Source organism: Triticum dicoccoides, chromosome 3A, assembly GCF_002162155.2.
Source record: "Triticum dicoccoides isolate Atlit2015 ecotype Zavitan chromosome 3A, WEW_v2.0, whole genome shotgun sequence".
In the NCBI taxonomy this organism is placed as follows: domain Eukaryota; kingdom Viridiplantae; phylum Streptophyta; class Magnoliopsida; order Poales; family Poaceae; genus Triticum; species Triticum dicoccoides.
The window spans coordinates 763,322,394-763,330,216 of record NC_041384.1 but is presented as its reverse complement, the minus strand read 5'-3'; the positions used below and the strand labels follow the sequence as shown (position 1 = coordinate 763,330,216).

At 45.3% G+C, this 7,823-nt stretch overlaps 1 long non-coding RNA gene across 1 annotated transcript; it reads left to right on the top strand.

The window, feature by feature from the left end:
* Positions 1-4,527: 4,527 nt before the first annotated feature.
* Positions 4,528-6,418, top strand: LOC119273729. Its single transcript, XR_005134952.1, has 3 exons — positions 4,528-4,869; positions 4,992-5,211; positions 5,312-6,418. It is a non-coding gene; the product is annotated as an uncharacterized LOC119273729 (long non-coding RNA).
* The last annotated feature ends 1,405 nt before the right edge of the window (positions 6,419-7,823 follow it).

The window sequence follows — 7,823 nt, the reverse complement described above, 5'->3', positions numbered from 1 at the left end:
CTGGAATTGCCGTGGTGTGGGCAACGCCGCGACAGTCCAAGAACTTCGCGAATTCGCGAGGAAGTTTGCCCCTGCCCTCCTTTGTATTGTTGAAACACAGATAGAAGGATCGAGGGTAGAATCTTTAGCAAGTACTTTGGGTTATGACAAATCTTATGCAGTTAGTAGTCAAGGTAGAAGTGGTGGTTTGGGGCTGTTTTGGAATAATGAAATAAAGATTGAGGTTTTGGGTTATTCTTGCTACCATCTTGACGTGTCTGTGGAGAAACCGGGATGTGATGTATGGAGATTGACATGTGTCTATGGTGAGGCCCAAACCCACTTGCGGCATCAAACGTGGACAGTTTTAAAAAATATAAGTACTTTGAGCTCGCTGTCGTGGTTATGCATGGGAGATTTCAACGAGGTTTTACGTCCGGACGAACACGTTGGGGTTGGACAACGAAGCAATGCACAAATCCAAGCCTTTCGTGAGGCTACTGACGTTTACATGTTGATGGATATTGGATATGAAGGGAGATTTTGGACTTTTGAGAAGAAGGTGTCTGGAGGTACATTTACCAGATGCAGGTTGGATAGAGCATTGGTCAACCAGCAATGGATGACACGGTTTCCTTTGGCGAGCCTTGAACATCACACATCAGCAACTTCAGATCATGGGCCAATCTTTTTAGATTTTGGGAGTTCTGATGATTCCAAACCAACAAGAACGTTCTGGTATGAAGCCATGTGGGAGAAACATGAATTGTTTGGAGGAGTTGTGAGTTCAGAATGGGAAGGAGGGGGCCCGATCGAGACTGTCCAGCAGCTTCAAGAGAAACTCGCAAGGGTGGCGAGAGGGATAACTACGTGGAGTAGGAAGTCCTTTGGGAGCGTGAGGAAAGAAATAAAGGAGCTGAAACAAAAACTGGAGGAGTTGCGGAGCGATCCTCTTCGGCTGGCACCGACACACATTGAGCTCAAGATTAATGAGAGGTTAGTTGAGCTTTATCATCGGGAGGAGATTATGTGGAGACAACGGGCACACATAGAGTGGCTATCTTCGGGGGACCGGAATACAAATTTTTTCCATCTCCGTGCTAGCTTAAGGAGAAAGAAGAACATGATCCGGGCCTTGGAGAATGCGTTGGGAGTGCTAGTAAATGACCCCGCCGAGTTAAGGACGATGGTTAATGAGTTCTACCAGAATCTTTATACGTCTGAAGGAGTCCACGGAGTTGAGGAGGTTCTACAGCATATCCCACTCAAGGTTACAGCAGCGATGAACAATGACCTATGTGCTCCTTATACAAGGGAAGAGGTCAAATCGGCACTCTTCCAAATGTTTCCAACAAAGGCTCCCGGACCTGACGGTTTTCCTGCACAGTTTTATCAAAAACACTGGGATGTGTGCGGTGATGAAGTTACAAACATTGTATTGAGGATTGTGAGAGGAGAGGAGAGCCCCGAATGCATTAATGAGACTATCCTAGTGCTCATACCAAAGGTGAACAACCAAACCCTTCTCTCTCAATTCAGAACAATAAGTTTATGCAACGTCCTCTATAAAATAGCATCAAAGGTAGTGGCTAACAGATTGAAGCAAGTACTCCCAGAAATTATATCTCATGAGCAGTCAGCTTTTGTGCCAGGAAGGTTGATAACAGACAACATAATTTGTGCTTATGAGTGTTTGCATTTTATGAAGCGAAAAAGGTCAAAGAATAATAGTTTTTGTGCCCTCAAACTGGATATGATGAAAGCTTACGACAGGTTGGAGTGGGACTACTTGAGAGCCACCATGGGCAAATTGGGCTTTGCACAGAGGTGGATTGATACAACCATGTCTATGATCTCCAGTTTATCTTTTTCAGTTTTATTTAATGGGGAGAAGCTTGAGAGTTTCAAACCATCCAGAGGACTTCGGCAGGGAGATCCAATCTCCCCTTACCTTTTCTTGATTGCAGCAGAGGGCCTTTCGTGCCTCCTGAAATCCAGTTCTCAGTCGTCTTTGTTGGCAGGTATTAAGGTGGCACCCACGGCACCAGCCGTTAACCATCTCCTGTTCGCGGATGACAGCATGTTGCTATTCAAGGCTAGTGTTGAGGGTGCAGAGAAGGTATCAAACCTACTGGATACTTATTGTGGGGCATCTGGCCAGAAAGTGAATAATGCAAAGTCATCCATATTTTTTAGCAAAGGATGTCCTCAAACTTTGAGAGATGGGGTGAAGAACAAGCTTCAGGTGCATAATGAATCACTTAGTGATCGTTATCTTGGCATGCCCACAGAAGTGGGACACTCAAAGAATGGCACGTTCAAGTATCTGAGAGACAGAGTTTGGGAAAAAGTTAAAGGCTGGATGGGAAAATTACTATCTGCAGCGGGCAAAGAGGTTCTTATAAAATCAGTGGCTCAAGCAATACCAGTGTTCTCTATGTCATGCTTCAGGCTCCCAAGAGGACTGTGTGAGAGTGTCACATCCATCATTCGACAGTTTTGATGGGGGAGCAAGAGAGGACAGAGAAAACCGGCATGGGTGGCTTGGGATACGATGACAATGCCAAAATACATGGGAGGCATGGGCTTTCGAGACCTGGAGCTGTTTAACTTGAGCCTATTAGCTCGGCAAGCATGGAGGATATTGGAAGACCCGGAATCATTGAGTGCTAAGATTTTGAAAGCTGTCTATTTCCCAGACCGATCACTTTTGGAAGCTCAGTTGGGTTCAGGGCCCTCACAGATTTGGAGAGGAATTTTGGATGGACGTGACGTGTTGGCACAAGGGATCATTCGCCGGATTGGGGACGGAGAAGAAACAGATATATGGGCTGAGAACTGGATCCCTAGAGAGAGTTTTAAGAGACCAATCACGTCTCTGGTGCCGGATCCACCACGTCGTGTTGCAGAGCTCATAGAGAACACCACAGCTTCATGGAGAACGCAGCTTGTTCGGTCAATGTTTACTCCTTTTGATGCGGAGGCAATCCTACAGATACCATTATGCACGCGACGAGTGTCAGATTTTTGGGCATGGAGTGAGGAGTCTAGGGGCAATTTTTCTGTCAGATCATGTTATCGTATGCTTGTACGGACGAAACTTAACAGGGAAGCTTGGCTTGAGGGCCGCGAGGGCACTTCAGATGTACGAGCAGAGGGGAGCGAGTGGAAAACATTATGGAAAATGCAGGTCCCACCTAAGCTTAAGGTATTTCTTTGGAGATTGGCGAAAAGCTCGATCCCCTCGGGAGAAGTTCTACATCGTAGAAATATGGCCACGTCAGCAACTTGTACTCTATGTGGTGCTCATGATTCGTGGAAACACGCGCTGCTGGAATGTGCTATGTCCCGGAGTACATGGGCACTGTCATCGGAACAAATAGTTGATCAAATCAGCTTGAATCAGCATGAAGGAGCCAAAGATTGGATTCTTGCCATGGGGAAATCTCTATCTTCAGAGGATTTTGTGAGGATGGTGACAACACTTTGGGCCATTTGGGGAGCAAGACGAAAGGTGATTTATGAGGATATTTTCAAAAGCCCGTTTGCTATTAATGCTTTTGTGAATACATATCTATCGGAGATCAAAGCATTATCACATGTCAAAGAGCACTACACGAGTGCGGTCCAAAGGAGGACGGAATGGATAGCACCTCCTGAGCATTATGTCAAAATCAATGTTGATGCTGGATTGACAAGAGGAAGAAATCATGGCTCTGTGGGTACAATATGCAGGAATTTTGAAGGTATTTTTTTGGGCGCTTTAGCTTATGTGTTTCCGAACCATCGTGACCCAGCCACTCTGGAGGCTTTGGCGATCAGGGATGGACTTGCATTAGCACAAGATATGAATCTTCATCATATACATTTAGCATCAGATTGCAAAGGTGTGGTCACAGAAGTCCAAACGGGAAGCGGGTCGAGCTATGGAGCTATTGTTCAAGAGATCAAGATGACAACTACTTCTTTTTCTTCTTGTAATATAGTTCATGAGTCTAGGAGCTCCAATGTGGATGCTCACAATCTAGCGAAGCATGTATTAAAATTAGGGCCTGTCCGCCATGTTTGGTTAGGCCAGACCGAGGGCATTTCTTTCATCCCTGTAAACATTGTGACGGTTTGAATAAAAAGCTTCGCGAGATTGCCTAAAAAAATCATGGGCCGCGTTTTTAGAGCAAAGTGACGGCGACGAGTCGAGTCGTGGCTCGCGTCCGTTGGCGAAATCTGTGCTGTGGATCAGAATTGCGTACACGCCGTTAGCTCCAAAAACGGTGCAGCCACGGGTGCCCTGTAGTCAGTTCAACCTTTCTCTATTCCCTCCCCCGGCCCTCCCGAGCTCGTCGGCGGAGGGCGAAAAAATGGCGGCGGCGAGCAATATGGGAGGAGCTGCTGCCCTGCCCGACAACTCACTCGAGTTTCTACTGGATCTGGTTGACAGGTAATTGCTCAGCCGTATTCTTCAGTTCCTTTCGTCCTGCTCCCTGCAGATGTGCGAGCGGACTATGGCGATGACTGGCCTTTGATTTGTTGATCATGCTGTAGGTTTCCATTCAGAGAGGTCATTGCGGACGTTGAGCAGCCAGATCCTTTGGTGGTGAGGGTCGACTCCCTGTGCACGGTTGTGGTTGGACACTTCGGCGGTGTTGTTGAGCACATGAATTCCGGCGGCTAGAAGAAAGAATCACTAACACAGTCCGTGGAATCGACCGGCAAGGTGAACCCAGAGGTGCCGGGGTGGACCAGAAGGTACAAATGAAATTAGTGTTCTTTATGACGAGATGGTTTTGATTTTTGCAACTAATGTCACATATTTTCTGTGTATGTCAATGGATGCATGGGGCTATGATTACTAGTGTCAGCTGGCTGCAGTCTGCACTCCTAATTTTTGTGGTAATCCGTGTGTACAATTAGCATAGATTGTGTTTGTAGGTGGATCATGTCATTCATTGACTGATATACCCTGGTATATGAAAGACGAATTCAGCAATTAAAACATCTGAATATGATTTCAGGTTGAGAATTGGCCGTGCACCTCCGGATAGGGCACTCTGCCCCTGGTAGAGTCACTCCACTGGAAGAAACAAATCGGACAATGTAGAGAAACCAGAGATTGGGATGAGTTTTGACTCCCTAGGGAAGCCTACGATTTCTATAAGTTGTATAAGATATGGCAACTGTTGTCTGAATGTCGAGCGGACAAATTGTATGCAGGAGATCGTCTATGGATCCTCGGTTAGCATTTAAACCAAAAAAATCATGAAACCAAAGTTTTTTTTATTGCTTGCACTGAATTTCACTTCTAAGCTGAACAAAAAGTAACTTTCATTTGTAGGGAAATCCTGAGCAGCAGAATAGCTGGTCTTGCCGGTGCGAGTGCCCTTCAATGATCAGACTTCTTAGAGCTGCTCACAATGGATGGTTGATAGCTGAACACCGGTCAAGCCACAACCATTCAATGTACCTTACTTGCGGTGAAAAGGTTCATTGGCCGTCCTACAAGCACATAGATATGTAGACAAAAGACTTAGTGAAGCAGCTTAGGGGGAACAATGTGAACCTCAACAAGGTGTACATCATAGTTGTCAGCTTCTCCTGTTCATCTCAGAATGTGCCTTTGACAAAGCGGTCTTCTCCCGAATCTGTGTGGCAGGATAAGTCGAGACCAGGCTGCCGATGATGTGAACAAGACCCTTGCTGTGTTTAAAGAGATACAGCGCAACGACCCTTGTGGACAAATGAAAACAACAAGCTGCAGTACAAATTCTTTGGTGATGTCATCACATTTGACACAACGTATCGGACTAATTAATCTCTATGACATGCCCTTTGGGTTGTTTGTTGGAGTGAACAATCACTTCCAGAGCGTAATTCTAGCTGGTGTCTGGGTGCGTGACGAGCAAGTGAGAACTTCCAATGGGTGTTCTCTGAATTCATTAACATGATGAGGGGTATACACTTGCAGACAATACTGACAGATATGTACATCGCTCTCTGAGCAGCACATATTACGGCTAATATGTGAATTGTACATACAAATAACTATGTTGTTCCATGTGCAAATTGCAGATCAAGTGAGAGCCATGGAATTGCAATCAAGACTGAGTTACCCGGGACTGTGCACACCTACTTGGTGGCCCCGATGATATGGTCGGGGGAGGCGGTGGCGTTATGTCCACAACGAGGATATATATATTCTTTAGCATATACATATTTTTTTTTCAAGTACTACTACATACTTAATAATTAGTCTTAACTTCTGGAGTGTGAATTGCCTATATAGTGTCAGTTTTCAGAAAACAACCTTGTTTATGTGATAGTTCAATGGTCGAATGATATTATTCTTGACAAACTTGTTTTATAGAAACAAATGGTGTTGCACATACACGTCTTAGAAAAATCAACAAGCAGTATTGGTGGTTTGTGAGAACTGTACCTTTGAATCCAGTGAGAACCAGGGTGCTGGTATTTTGAGTCCAGTGAGAACCTTTGAATTCTTTTTTCGGGCATTGTTCAGATTCTTTTGATAGGGCCTAGTTAATTAGTCCTAAAAGCATACAATCATGTTGGGGGTACTTGTCATAAAGTTCCTCTCATTTCACTCCATTCAAAAAACAATTGAAGATTTGTACAGCTGATCAGGCTTTAAACTTTGCTGATTGTTTGCGGAGGGACAACTTGACAGCATGCTCTTTCATCATTTCATTGCAAAATACTCTTTATTCAAAACTCTTCTGCTAACTAAACTGCCTTTTGTGAACACATAGTATAGTCGAGCATTCATATGGTGATTTCCAACTACATAATTATCACTGAATCCACATCCTGGAAGCGGAACGATCTCCAAACCTCATGCTCGAATTGGTTTGCACAAGTAATTATTTACCAACTGGATTCAAATATGTAAGCATGGCCATCTGTCTACTATATTTTTGATTATGCCAATGACCATCTGCCAGTGCATCAGTTCTTATCCATCTCACAATTAACTTATTTCCGTTTTGTGCCGGGCAAAGTCTTCCAAGCAAAACTGCAGGAAGCAAGAAACCAAGCAGTAATTTGTAATCCTGTTGAGTTTACTGAATGGGCTTCATGTTTACTAAATGTTGAGTTTACTGAATGGACATCATGCTTCAGAATTTTGAGGGTTCTCTTCACTGTACACTGATTCTTGGGTCTTGTGTCTTATGTACACTTTCTGAATCTTGTGTCTTTCTCAATGAGCAAGAAATCAAGCAAAACGTTGAGTTTACTGAATCATGTGTCTTTCTCAATGAACAAGAAATCAAGCAAAACGTTGAGTTTACTGAATCATGTGTCTTTTTTACGTGGCTAGTAATCATCAGCTATACATACACTGTACTAGTTTGTGTCTTTCTGTAAGTGAAAAGTAGACAAGCATCATCGGCTGATTCCGCCGACGGGTCGCTCCCGAAACCTGCCGAACCCTCCACTCGCATTCAGGCCGATAAAAGAGGGTGCTACCAAACGGCCGGCTACCCTCATTGATGCCGGCCAGACGGACATGACCGGAGGGCTGACCACTTCGGCATTCACGCAACACGGCCACAGGGAAGACTCCGGCCACTGCGTCTGCATTGAAACGGCACGGGTCCGTCTACCCGGGTGGCGGCAATGCCCTACCCACCACCGCATCTCCTCTCCTCCGCACACGTTCATCACTGACCGCCATGATGGACAAGTCCAACGGCAGCAAGTGGTTCTTCATGCGCCCGTCCAGATCCGGCGGGGAGCTCCGAATCGTGGAGGCGCCGCCCACGGTCTCTCGGCCTATCGACCATCATAACACCAAGAACTAAAACCTTAACCTTGCGGTTTGTTGTAGC